Source organism: Colias croceus, chromosome 16, assembly GCF_905220415.1.
Source record: "Colias croceus chromosome 16, ilColCroc2.1".
Lineage (NCBI taxonomy): Eukaryota > Metazoa > Arthropoda > Insecta > Lepidoptera > Pieridae > Colias > Colias croceus.
Window position 1 is genome coordinate 5,313,938 of NC_059552.1, and position 13,513 is coordinate 5,327,450.

Below are 13,513 nucleotides of genomic sequence, written 5' to 3' on the forward strand. Positions count from 1 at the left end.
TGTCAGGTTGGACTTGCGATGATGTACAGTTTCATACTTAAAGATCAATCAGCATAACATCGATATTTGAAATTCCCTCTTACAAACGACTGCAAAAAGATCTCAATCCTGCGCAGTTATCGCCACTTGAGGTATTTGAGCGAATGTCTATAATACACAACGAGGCCGTATAGTACCATAATTGGTAACGATTATTATTAGGAAAATATATTCTGCTGGAAGCCTACAAATCATAGTATAACTAAATGTTACAACTTTAAAGATAATGCTAGCGATAAATTACCTTTTAATAACTATACCAAAGCCAAACAAACATCCGTTGAATGAAATTTAGTTAAAATTACAACCAAAATACAATTTAAATATCGAGACACTGAATAATTAAAAATGCTATCTCACAATTAAATTAACTGTCACCTGTATACATAATATTCAACGTGGATACCTATAAAAGGACAAAATAAGTATGTAGATGTGCACACAATAATACAGTGTGACCGATGATCGAGCGGTTAATAAACATTTCGCGGCCATTTATTATCAATTTTATATTTTTTGTCACCACATAATTTAGCACCTACGTAACATTTACAAACAGGGTTGCGAATGCGATGTTATCGCCTTACAAAATTTACGACTACGTTACATGACGTATAATTTTGGCAGAGAGTCAAGGCATCAACATTCTGTACATCTTGTCTGTGTACCTTAAAAAATTCAAAGCAATCTCACTATTGTGGAATTTCAGTAATTTTTTAATTACTTTACATTATTATTTCTAAATAGCTATTTTTTGTTTGTGACAAAAACAATTTTGACTGAATGCGATATTATATGGCTAAAACAGACGTATAAATAATAAATTCTGAAATGGGAAAAAAAAATCTTAGTCCTTTTAGAACAAACAATCAAAATGAAATTTAATAGCGAAGAAATAATTGGGCACAAAGAAAATATCTAAATGTATGCAACTTGTACTGTTATACTAATAAGCCAAAGTAGATAATTATATAACCAAGAATTTTAAAAGGCATAAAGTAAATTTGATGCAGTACAAACGCAAAATATTGTTCAACGAAATTAAAATTCAACTCCCTACAATGTTGCTGGACATGTTATGACAATATTAGAACATAAAATGAGACATATAGCGAATAACTTTTGTAACGATCTCTGAGGCTAGGCTCAAGAGCATAGCAATTGTAATAATATTAATTGGTAGCCCTGTAAGGCAGCTATCCGGTGGCGGTTGATTGTACTCATCAAGGATTTCTTCACTCAAGGACGGTGTCGGCTAGACGTAAGCAGTCGATCGACTCTTATTATTTCTCCCAGACACATCTTGTTTTTGTCTTATCTCATTTATATTCATGATACAATATCGACGGTTAATCTTTTTTTTTGTGCCAAGCCTGTTGCTAATCCCTTTGACCATATTTGTTATTGACATTAAAATTTTTATACATTTTATGTGTATGATGAAAGGTATCAATCCTTATTTAATCAGGTCTCATTACATCTATAGGATCGTACTAACAATAACTTAAGTCATAACGATATATTGTTCTCAAAAACGTGCAAACATTAGTCTACAATTAGCTGGAAATAAACTAGTCATGGGTTACTAAAATATAAAATTTCATGGTTCCCATAATGTTAAACACATGTTGAGTATTAATTAAAGTACCGGATCAGAGCGAGCAGTTTGCCGAGTAGCTAGAACACAAATCAATGCTATGAAACTTATATTTAAATCGCTTTTTACAGACGGAATATCAACAAAAACGATTGACCAAATTCATCTGTTACGGTTCAGTCACCTCAACATACAAAATGTGCGAACCTCATTGTCTGCTATTTTTTGTGGCATATGGCTGTTTCGTGGCAATTCGTGCATATGCTCATAGAGGAAACTAGTAATTCCGACTGCTATAATGGACGATGAAGACTAAAGTCGGTCAGCCATACAATAAATTATACTATCATCAGGATTACTTCAACAGGTTTGAGCGATTCAAGGGTGAACGCGTATGTATTTATCATGTCAACAAAAATGCACTTCAAGCGAGTCCGAAATAATATTAAAAAGATGACGCAAGAATATGCGGACTACCAACCGGACTCACTGTACGTAACCCAAGGACATCGTTCCCTTACTTTATTACTGGAATTTACATTCAATATGCTTTTTTTGTATTTTGTAGATATTATAATTTTAGGATAACCTAATCACGATAGTTTTGTATATGTTTGACAATCGTGATGAATGAGAATTCATGATCATTTTACTTAACTAATTTATAAGACAGCTCGTTATTTCTCTTCCTCTTCAGAATGCTTGGAAATTTTACAAATAAACACATAGCTATGTAAATATTGTTGGTAATTATAAATAATTACTCATTAATGCCGGTGTCAATTGTTTCGCTAAGTGCATTCTTATTTAAATGCATCTCATTGTAGATACAATGCATTTAAAATTACGAGCACATAAAAACCTATACTAACTTTATTAACAGTATAAGTGATGTGTATTAAACTAAATTATATTCTGAAATCTACACTTATTAAATTTTTAAAGTAAATATATAGGTAAGTATATGAAATAAAATTAGTTATATATCAATAATAAAACAAATAAAATATATACGAAATTATAATATCGTATGTATTTTATTACAGAGATAAAAGGGGAAGAATTTCAATCCCTAACAAAATTAGCAGTCTCCTGACGTTGCAATTCAAAGAAACCGTTGGCTAAATGAAATTGACCGGTTACCGCGTGATAATGTGGGAGGTTGTAGACTGCAGTAGTGTACCGTTCGTATTACTGATTAAATTATAATGGGAAGATAATCAATGTTGTATAAACTTATGAATAGATTATAGACTTGAAATTGATAACGTGCATGTTTGAACGGGAGCTTATATTAGTTTAGTGATAGGGATGTCAATCATCAACTAAAGTATTAGGTATAGTAAATATAATACGTTTTTATTAAGAGTTGAAATGATGAATGCCGAGCACATAATTTGACATAGAAACATTTGTAGTGGTTGTGGTTTTGCGTGTATTACACACTCGTGATGTGCAAACAATACGTCACGTATGTAACCACAAGATTAATGCAATGTGAAAAGCGTAGGCCACGTATTTGCCACACTATAGTCTATAGGTCACAGTATTTCGTCGTCAACCTTATATTATGTAAGTCTTTAATGTGTGGAAATTAATTTATTTGTTTATCATATCCTAATACGACAATTTAAACAATATTGAATAAAATGATCTTCTTTTTTAAGTTATTGACATATTATATGAGTTTTAAAACGCTATGTTTTCCAACATCGATTAATGTTCTAAAATATTTTATCTTGTTAGCTTAATAAAACACTTACAATGCCCGACAAGATAACCAGATTATAGAGACAAGTTAATGTGTCGAAATTTATTGCTCATACATATTCAAATTTAGGCTTAGTAAATGTATATATTACGAATACAGCTTTAGCTTCAAAATTAGCAATATACCTACATGGCAGTATTAACTGCCGACGAAATTTATAACTCAGACAAGGCAGAGGAAACAAAGATCTGTAATAGAGCTGCCAAATAAGCGTGATGAGCAATCGCAAATAAAACATGTGTGTGGCTGTCTGGCTTATAGACAGACTCCATGCATCGATTACGTACAGGCACAGCTCGTTAAAACTATTTTTAATTGTATACCGACTACCGACCTACAATAACAGAACCTCCGAAAATGTAGTTGTTGATTGCTTTTTATAAAAGACTAGCGGTCCGCCCCGGCTTCGCCCGTGGTACATATTAACGTTTTCTCTACATAAGAACCATCCTCGTACTTCAAGGAATATAATAAAAAAAGAATTATCGAAATCGGTTCAGCCGTTCTCGAGTTATGGAATTACAACGAAAAGTGGCATTGATTTTTATATATTAGATTGTACTACACATATTCTTATCATTGGCTACGTAAACAGTATTTTAAATTGGCCTCAATTGTTTTTAATACACATGTATGCGTTGACAAAGGTTGTTATTGAATTAAACTACACGCATATTTATTGCTACAAATTAAAATGCATCACAGTGCAGTATCTCCTCAGTTATGATTCATTATGATCTTAAATTAGACAAAGACAAACTGCATCTTATATCTCAAATTATTTTTTCCACCAAAAAGATCACCGACGTTCCTGTTGAGGGATATATCACTCCAGATTCTAGAATAGGACCAAATGACATTAATGTCTCATTCGCAAAACGAATCACAACAATCGGTTGAAAACCCACAAACATATCGAGTAACAAAACGTCGACGGAGATAGTCGGGTAATTAGCCACTTAATAAGATCACCTATTTCTTTTAATATTATCCTAATATCAACAATTCAAAACTCATGGAAAAATATTCAATTATTCATAAAACAATTCTGCTTTTTAATATTCTCAAAGGTACATTTTATGAGACGTGTTGTCAGTTGTCACTTAATATTCTCTTTGTCACGTTTCGAACACAAGTGCTACGCGACGCCGAAATAAAAACATGATTATATTTACGATCTTCATCGGATTCGCTTTAAAGGCTATATCAATAAAAAGAACACAACGATATTGTATTGAGATTAAAAACATGTAAGTCATTTAAAGGACACCATTTATTTATATACGTTTTACTTTTAGCGATTTCTAATAATAAGCCACTAGCTAGTGAACAATTTATTCTCATGAAGGCACGAGCTTAGCGTGTTGTACACTTCCTGAAAATGAAAAATAACAATACAGCTGCCTTAGCAAGGCAGTGTAACTAAAAGCCAAATAAAAGCGCCTATGTGTGTCAGTAATTATCGCGACGTGATAAAAAATTGAAAGCGTAATGCCACTTATAGCAGTTTGTATAAGATAAAAATGCACTTAATATCATGTAGACATGAGTAATTTGTAATTGTAATATAAATATTCGTGGGGTAAAGTTGCGTGCAATTAAATTTACGTGGAAACAAAATATGAATAAAATTAAATGTAGTCCAAAATTTTACGAATAAAAGAGGGGAATAAAAGCATTATAATTTCGACACAAGTATTAATACGTATCCTACTCTCTAACTAAATTAATTGTCAAGTATATTAAAAACAATGAACGCATCCATTTAAATAATGTGTTGAAGACTATACACAAACTAACTTGGTTACCCGCAGACGTAAATAGTTTTTACATTAAATTTATATTAACATGCACGTGAATACTTTAACATCTGTTTTGTATAATGGGAAGAGTATCGAAACATAACCAAGGTCAGATGCATAACATTATCCTTCAGACAGTGAGCAGTCGCGAGGGTTGGCCCGGCCGTTCCAACCGGATTGACACCGTTGCATAATATAATGTATGAATCCCACCTTGTAACAACTAAGCCGTAAGTTGCCTTTGTGTGCTCCTCGTATTTGACCACGATTATAAATTATTGTTCGTTATGATATAATATCATAATTAAATGTAAGTAGGTAAACATATATGATATATAACAGGATCATCAATTTAATGCACAACAAAACTATCCTGTATGATAATAAGTACCTATATTAAACTATAAATTCATCATACTACTTAGCTTTCAGAACAACTTCCTAAAACTACTGACAGAGTAAAATTCAATCGGAGTTCTTCAACTTAATTATAAACAACAACAATATCCTTGTATCAATGTCAAAATAAAGTAAGTAGCATTAAGTCTACAGCATAAATAAATAAACAGAGCAGTATCACTTCGACCATTATTTTTTGCTGTATCACTTGAACATTATTTTTTGCTGTCAAATATTGATTTTGTTATGGCTTTATACAACGGTTGCATTTTTTTTATTTTTTATTCACGCAATGGAGTCGGGGTGTAGAGTCACGCCGGCGCGGCGCCGCGTGTGACTCAGAATTAGGCGCCTATTACCATACCCGTGATCACAATCTACCGAGTCTGACCATTCCTAATTAAGGTGTAAAAATTTAGGGTGAGAAACCAATGGAAAATGGTCAAACCGTCTAATAACAACCTTTACCACTTAAAGTCGATGTTGTCTATTATTTAAAATTCATATTTTTTTTGTATTTTGGACATTCCAATTATCTTTGTATTTATTACGCTGAAAACTTCAGTAGTTTTCTAGCTGCTTTAATTATTATCACTAATTGTTTAGTTTGTTTGAACAAAGTAAATAATGCATATTGAACCAAAAACAAACATTTAAATATACCAGCAATGGTGCAGCAGTAGCAGTATTCCTGGCGATGACAAGATACGCTGTGACTTCCTTATCCGTAACGCGATGTAATCGGCCTAAGAGCGATATCTAATTTGAATATCCAACGACCTGATAAATCTAGATTTACATATCTTCCCTGTCGGAATACGTAGCAGTCATGGGAATGATATTAATAACAGAACGTTATTAATGCATTTATCGTGGCACTTGACACATCCGTTTCAATTTTGTAACAAAAAAGTATTTTCACGTGAATAATTTTGAGTTATTATATCCGAGTTGGTGTACCATTAATATCTGTTGTAGTATTTACGTCGGAATTCTCTAGAAATTCTCCTGGGTTCCCGAGAGGTTCAGATCGTGACTCCGCGTCGAGTTCGCTGCAATTTGCTTACCCATACAGTGCCGGTGCCCGCCGCTCTAATCATGTGTAAAATATTACTGTACCTCGTCACAGCAACACGGAATCGGGACGGCACGTCAAAAGTCACAGAGAAACTGTTCGAGATTAATTGAATGCGATAGCTAGTGCACGATTACCGTCGTCACTGAGGGAATACTTCGAACGTGATCTTCGAAACGAGCTTTAAATAACTAAAATGAATTTGCAGTGTTGGTCAATGGAAATTATACTCTGTAAAGTTAGCATGCTGCTTTATCAGCGACTCGCACAATCAAAATAATTGTCCTTAATAAATTTATTATAATATGTGACAAGAGATCGCTTTTGCCTTACCTAATCAAGTGAAATGTTTTTTTTTTTGTTATTATGTTATAAATTTTACGCCGATAAAAATTAATAATAAAACAAAGCTTTCTACAAATAAGGGGCCGTTCATAAAATACGTTCGCATACAAGGGGGGGAGGGGTTTTCGTGAGAGTGACAAGATGTGACAAGGGGGTACAGAGCGCCGAGACAAATGTCAAAACGCCAAGGAATAGAATACGCTATCGATAGAAATTGACATAAGCGTACGATGTTTTGCCTAAGGATTCGGTCACCCTACCAACGACAATGACGACCACGAACAAAATTTTCAACCAGTCGCAATTAAATAAAATTGTGCAAAACATAATTAAAATGACATTTAAGAATTTCCTGTCGTATTGGTGTTTGGAAACATTTTTTTTTTGAGATCAATGAATAAACAAACAAGTTTTTCATAGAAACGGAGGCTCCTAGAAAAAAAATGTATTTAACATTTTTTATAGATAATTAGATGATCTACAATTTTGGTTCAGGTGATTGTATGATAAACTTATCGTCTCAGCGAAAATCGCAAAAAAACCCTATTTTTTTATTAATTGACCTCGAAATTTTTTATTTCCGAGTACTAGAATGACGAGAGATTTAAATATTGATTTTGAACAAATTTCGGCAAGATTGGAATTTTGGTCGTGGTCGTCTTCGTCGTTGGTAGTGTGACCGAACCATTACCAAAATGTCATGAGCTTATGTCAATAATTAGCGTTAGCAGTTTCTATTCCATGGCGTTATACGTACGTTTGTCTAAAGGCCCAGGGGGTCTACGGCAGCGTGACGTTCGCCGTTCATTAAAATTACTGAGTATTCGTTCTCTCGACTTTTTTTTCAATTTTGTAATGATAGAAGTCATTTATTTCGTATTAGTAAATATACAGATATTGAAATGTATATATTTTTATTACAATAAATTGAAACTTGATATATATTTATTTTTTTTCAACATGAGCGCTAATATTTAAATTTTATTACAAAAAAAAAAAAAAATATTTTCTAATATCAAAATTTGTGTATTATCAATCAAAATTTATCATGTTTAGGGGGGGGGGTCTTAGTTTTTGTGACGAAATATTTCCAGGGGGGTCACAGAAAGTGTGACACAGCGTGACACCGGGGGGGAGGGGGTCAAAAAACGTTAATTTTAGTGTGACGTATTTTATGATGGCCCCTAATTGAAGTTTGGGTACATATTTTGTCACAGTTTGTAGAAAAAGTTAATTTGCGTTGAATAAACTATTTTAGGTTTTTTTTAGAATTAAACAAACAAACGCAAACACAACACGAAGAAACATAATATACATACGATGAATACATATAACAAATAATGATAAGGCAGGCGAGCTCTAGTATGAATCGCGTAGGCGGCAATCATCTGATGCTATCTGTAAAATGCCCTCTGCACACTTGATCAAGTCAGATCTTAGTTAAAAGGCACTACATCGTTGATATTCTTTGTGAAATTAATTCATAGAAATTTAAATACATTTAAAGATTTGTTGTATCTTCGGATATAAACTATATAAATTATGGATTCAAACAGAACGTAAGTGAATGTGTCAAGATTTATTGGTAAAAACTAAAAAGCACTAAGAAAAATAACAATATATATCAAATTAAAATACTTCCTTGTTAACAGTGAAATGTTTAAACATTCGACCGCAGAATAATGCATAAAATAAGACCTCGTCTTGGAAATAAACAGTGGTCAATTACGCTGGTAGCGCCCGGCTTTGTGGCGCGTTCAGAAACAATCGAAGCGGTGCGATGGGCGAGATACCGGCCTGTAATAACTCTAATGGTGAGATAAGACCGCCACTGCTCTGCTACACGCTGTACCAACCGCACAAATGTACCAACACACTGTACACTATACTTTAATCAGATGTGGTACCTACTATGTCACATACACTTGCTGACTTAGTTTATTTTAATGCTATAATGCTAGTTTATATTCCTACTGTTTTTCTGTATTCATTTATGAATAAAGCAATAAGTAGGTATGATAATGTTAACTTACTTACAAACGTAAAGAGAGGTTACTGTAGGTTATTTTTAAAGAAAAATGTGTATGAATAAGAATTAACGCATCTGGATTTTCTCACAGCTTGAAAGTTTTGTGATGCGATGCACAGCGATACCAGTTTACGCCGACAACCATGTAAACGATTTATTCCCGAGCCTCGTTTTGCATTACTATACTAACTATAGGAAGCAAGGGCTGGTGGTATCATTTTAGTCAATTTTGCATCATGTTTATAGAACTCCATATATAGCCAATTATAATTCCGGTTATTGCAATTCAATTTTTAGATATTTGATATTTTTAGTTACAATAATTCTTATGTATATTGTGACATAAAGGATGAATATTTATTAGTGATGATCACACATATAATAGGCGTGGGAAATCTTCTAGCGTGGATTTATAACCACGTTATTTTAATATACGGTTCAACAGATTGCGCCAATGATAAAAGACGATTTTATATAGTGGCTTTTTGGTCCTGTCTTTCTATGTAAACAGGTGTTCTACTGTCAACCCTACAGTAGCGAGTTGCGTAGTTGTCACAAGGGGCTATATTAAACAAGCCAACACTAGATGGTCGTGAGACCGGCTTATCCCGACTGCCGATACCCTACTCAACGCTTCGTTAATAACTTGTACTTGCCGTTTATAAACTTGAAACTTTAATACAAATTGCCTTATAATAAATAGGGCAGTGCCGTTCATTTTTAAGCTGAATAACAATTAGGTCTCATCAAAGTACGAAATTGCAACGAATTTGAAGATGCCAAACTTAACGTTTATAACATAAAATGCATATAAGGGTATACATATTTTTAATTGGCATGTGAGCAGCCTGATTGAGAGCGTTTATTATTAACACAACGAGCCCGTATGAGGGTTGGCGAATTGTTTATAAAGCGGTCGATTGAATATAAAAGTAAGCAGCAGTGATGCATAAAATCGATGTGACCAAGTGCGACCTGAGAACACATCGAGTGTACATAGCACTCATTCATACATAAATCTCTTGCATTCCCTCACAACGTCTGCCGGTTTCGCTTTAAACATTTCATCTTCGTATGCAACATTCAGTGCTTAAATCGCAATTTACATGATAATCATAAGTATTCGTATACACATGACAAGAATGCACTCCAAAGATCTCCACTGCAAAGGAACTCGTCTGTTATTTTAATAGAATCATTATTATCCATCTGTCCAATGTAACTGGGAATGCAATGCGATCGTCTATTTTCACAGAACAAGAGTCTATAATCGTTTATGTTCATAGACGATAGTCTAACCGGTTTAAACAGCGAGACGAGGCGGAGGAAATCAATGCTTCGTATAATGATCAAGTTTAGAGTAGGATAGTTTGCATTTAACTTGAATATTAGCGCATCGATTAAATGATCGGCGGAGCACTCAGTTGTGTATGAGATTGCGCACTTTTTGCGGATGTCACCAAAAGCCGGCATTCGCCGTCTCAAAGGTGTCCAACCGGTTTAGTAACCATCGCCTCCCGTCGTCATTTGCGCGTCTACAAATTCAATACTCGTCAAATACCGCAAAATGCAATACAACCAGTGCGCTGTGCCAAGCCACCATTAATAAAGGCAAGCATGTGTAATTTAATGCGCCCTCAATTGCCAACCACATTTTAATATTTATCACGACTTTGTCAAAACTTTCAAGCATATTATGTTTATCTGTAGGAAATCAAGTGTCAAGACCAATGTTACCAATAAGAATATGAAGTAAGCAGAAAATGGTAAATCGGAAATAAGTACAAAGTACTAGGAAAACAAGAGGAAAACGTAAGCATAGCAGCAAATTTTTAAATTTATGAATGAAAATAATCAAAAGCATAAATTAATTGCCTATCCATATGAAAACGCTGAAAAATACTATACATACAACAAAACAAAAAGTTGTACTTATATATATTATGCTGGAGTGATACGTGTGTGCGTACATATATATTTTACACACTTAAGAATCGATTGCATAGATTTATTATTATGTAAGTAACTAAATCACGAAGCTTAATATAATTAACAGTGCCTTTTCCTTCAGATAAAGACTAGCTACTCGTAGTATGTTGCAAAATCAGTCATTAAAGTCCATCGTAATTACGATAAATCATCGAATGCAAACAATAACTATGTAAAAAATAAAATCCAGGAAATGAAGCATAAGTATTAGTATACTATTTCCACAGCATCTCTTTGGTATAAACGTTGATAAAGCGAGTCGATGCGATAACAATCAGGAAGAGATGTAAATTGAACTGGAATGGTACCGTAATCTCGTTAAAGCTATTAGATACCCGAGATAAGATCTACAGGGCTTTAACTGCGACGCACATCAATCAGTGGCATGTACTATGGAGCTCGCGAGCTTAGCGTCGATCAGCGGTGGCCGGTGGCAGCTACCTCCATTTTCTTTATAATGATCTCGCAAAGCAAAAATTAAACTTAGAAGAAGGTAAACAATAAAAAGCTTAGTTGTACGCTAAGTAATCTTTGGTTTTGAATTAGGGACTTCATAATATTATATAGGAAGTCATCAAATAATTTGAAGTTAAAAGAAAGAAATTAAATAATAATAGCAGTCTAAAAAAATTATCAGTCATTCAATTTTAATTTTTAATCTAAATGAGATATCAGATCGCAAAAATAATTATTTAAATTTTTAGACGATTGAAAGGTTACTCGAAGGGTATATCTATTAATAGTAATTAATGGAATGATAGACTGGGTAATGTAGACATTTATAGCTAATATCAATAATGATGTATACAGGGTGTCCCACTATTGATATACAAAGCGCGAAGGGATTTGTAGTTTTGCATACACTGATCACGTAAAAAATACTTAAACAACAAAATTACGACTAATTTTTTTTTCTAAATTTTTCCTGAAAATCCATGTTCCTTTCTCCAACTTCGCGCAGCCGGCATATACCGCTTCGCTAATGTGAGCATTTTGTCTATGAAAATCTAATCTTAAACCATAGCACACGTGCGGGTGGCAAAGCTGGGCGGGTTGCTTGTTATGTTTGTGTACACCATGTGTACACCAGTACACATCGAGTTTTTAGAATTCATCTATTTGAAAAAAATGCGTCTGGAATTTTATAAGTATCTATTTATTACGTACTCAGCGTATGCAAAACTATAACCTCCTTTGAGCTTAGTATACCAACAGCGGGACACTCTGTATAGATACAAAACGCCATCATTCCGAACTCCAAGATCGGAAAACATGCGCATTACGCAATCGCTTAATGAGGTAGCCGTCCCATGTGACCAGAAAAATCGTTGCAAATGTGGCGGACGCGAATCGTAGCTTTATCAACAAGTAGGTATTTCACTTGCAAGTGTTGAAGAAAGAAAAGGTAATGATAACAAATGATATTTACATTACGGATGTGTGCTCAGCGGATTTTAACACGCGACGCGGTCACGCTCGCTTGGTCACAATTTCACGGTCAAATTGTATAACTTTGATGTGTCCATTTAGTTTTAGTGCTATATTTTTATAGCTAGGTGCCAATTTTAATACCAGATAATATACTTGCATATATATCAATCGAAATAAAACGTAATAGTTCAGGATACATCGCCCATTTTTGCAAGTGACTACTATCAAGCAAATTTTCCGTTTGTAGCTTTATTTTGATGAGACGCCCAATAATTTCGTGTACGAAAGTCTCGATTGTGGTAGCTAACAGAGATAACAAGGATAAAAATTTTTGATTTGATGGTTCTCAAATATTTATTACTTACTGAATGAATTTTTTTTTTTGTTCAATCTCAAGATAATTACCTAAATTATTCGAAAAAATATTTGTCCTACAAAATCTATGGTTTGTTCAAAGAGTCCCCCTTTCCAAAGTGTATCGATAACGAGGTCATCATAAATGATTACTAACAAGCTGATTTTTTTGTTTTCACTTCGTTAATGTTTATATAATTCAACAGACATATTGTCCTACAAATTGCGTAATAAATATTTGAGAACCATCAAATCAAAAAAATTTATCCTTGTTATCTCTGTTAGCTACCACAATCGAGACTTTCGTACACGAAATTATTCGGTGTCTCATCAAAATAAAGCTACAAACGGAAAATCAGCTTGATAGTAGTCACTTGCAAAAATGGGCGATGTATCCTGAACTATATACGGGTACATTGACATATTTAATCTGTACAACTGCAACGTAGAAATATTGTTTTATTGTAATAAATCCATCCATCTATCCGATATATTTGTTCGAGGCAATGCGAAAAATATCACAAAAAAATCATTTAACGCGTATAAGATCGCAAGCGTCAGCTAATAGCACAAAAAATATAAACCGTGGTAGTAATACCAACATAGTATGATAAACTGTCTTAAACATTAATGTTTATATTAGTCGCTGTAGAGTCATAAAATTTAATTTTGCGTATCTGTG

At 33.6% G+C, this 13,513-nt stretch overlaps 1 protein-coding gene across 3 annotated transcripts in view; it reads right to left on the reverse strand.

The window, feature by feature from the left end:
- The window catches only part of LOC123698663 (histone-lysine N-methyltransferase ash1), a 43,237-nt gene that overhangs the window by 22,343 nt on the left and 7,381 nt on the right, over nucleotides 1–13,513 (reverse strand). The window lies entirely within an intron of this gene.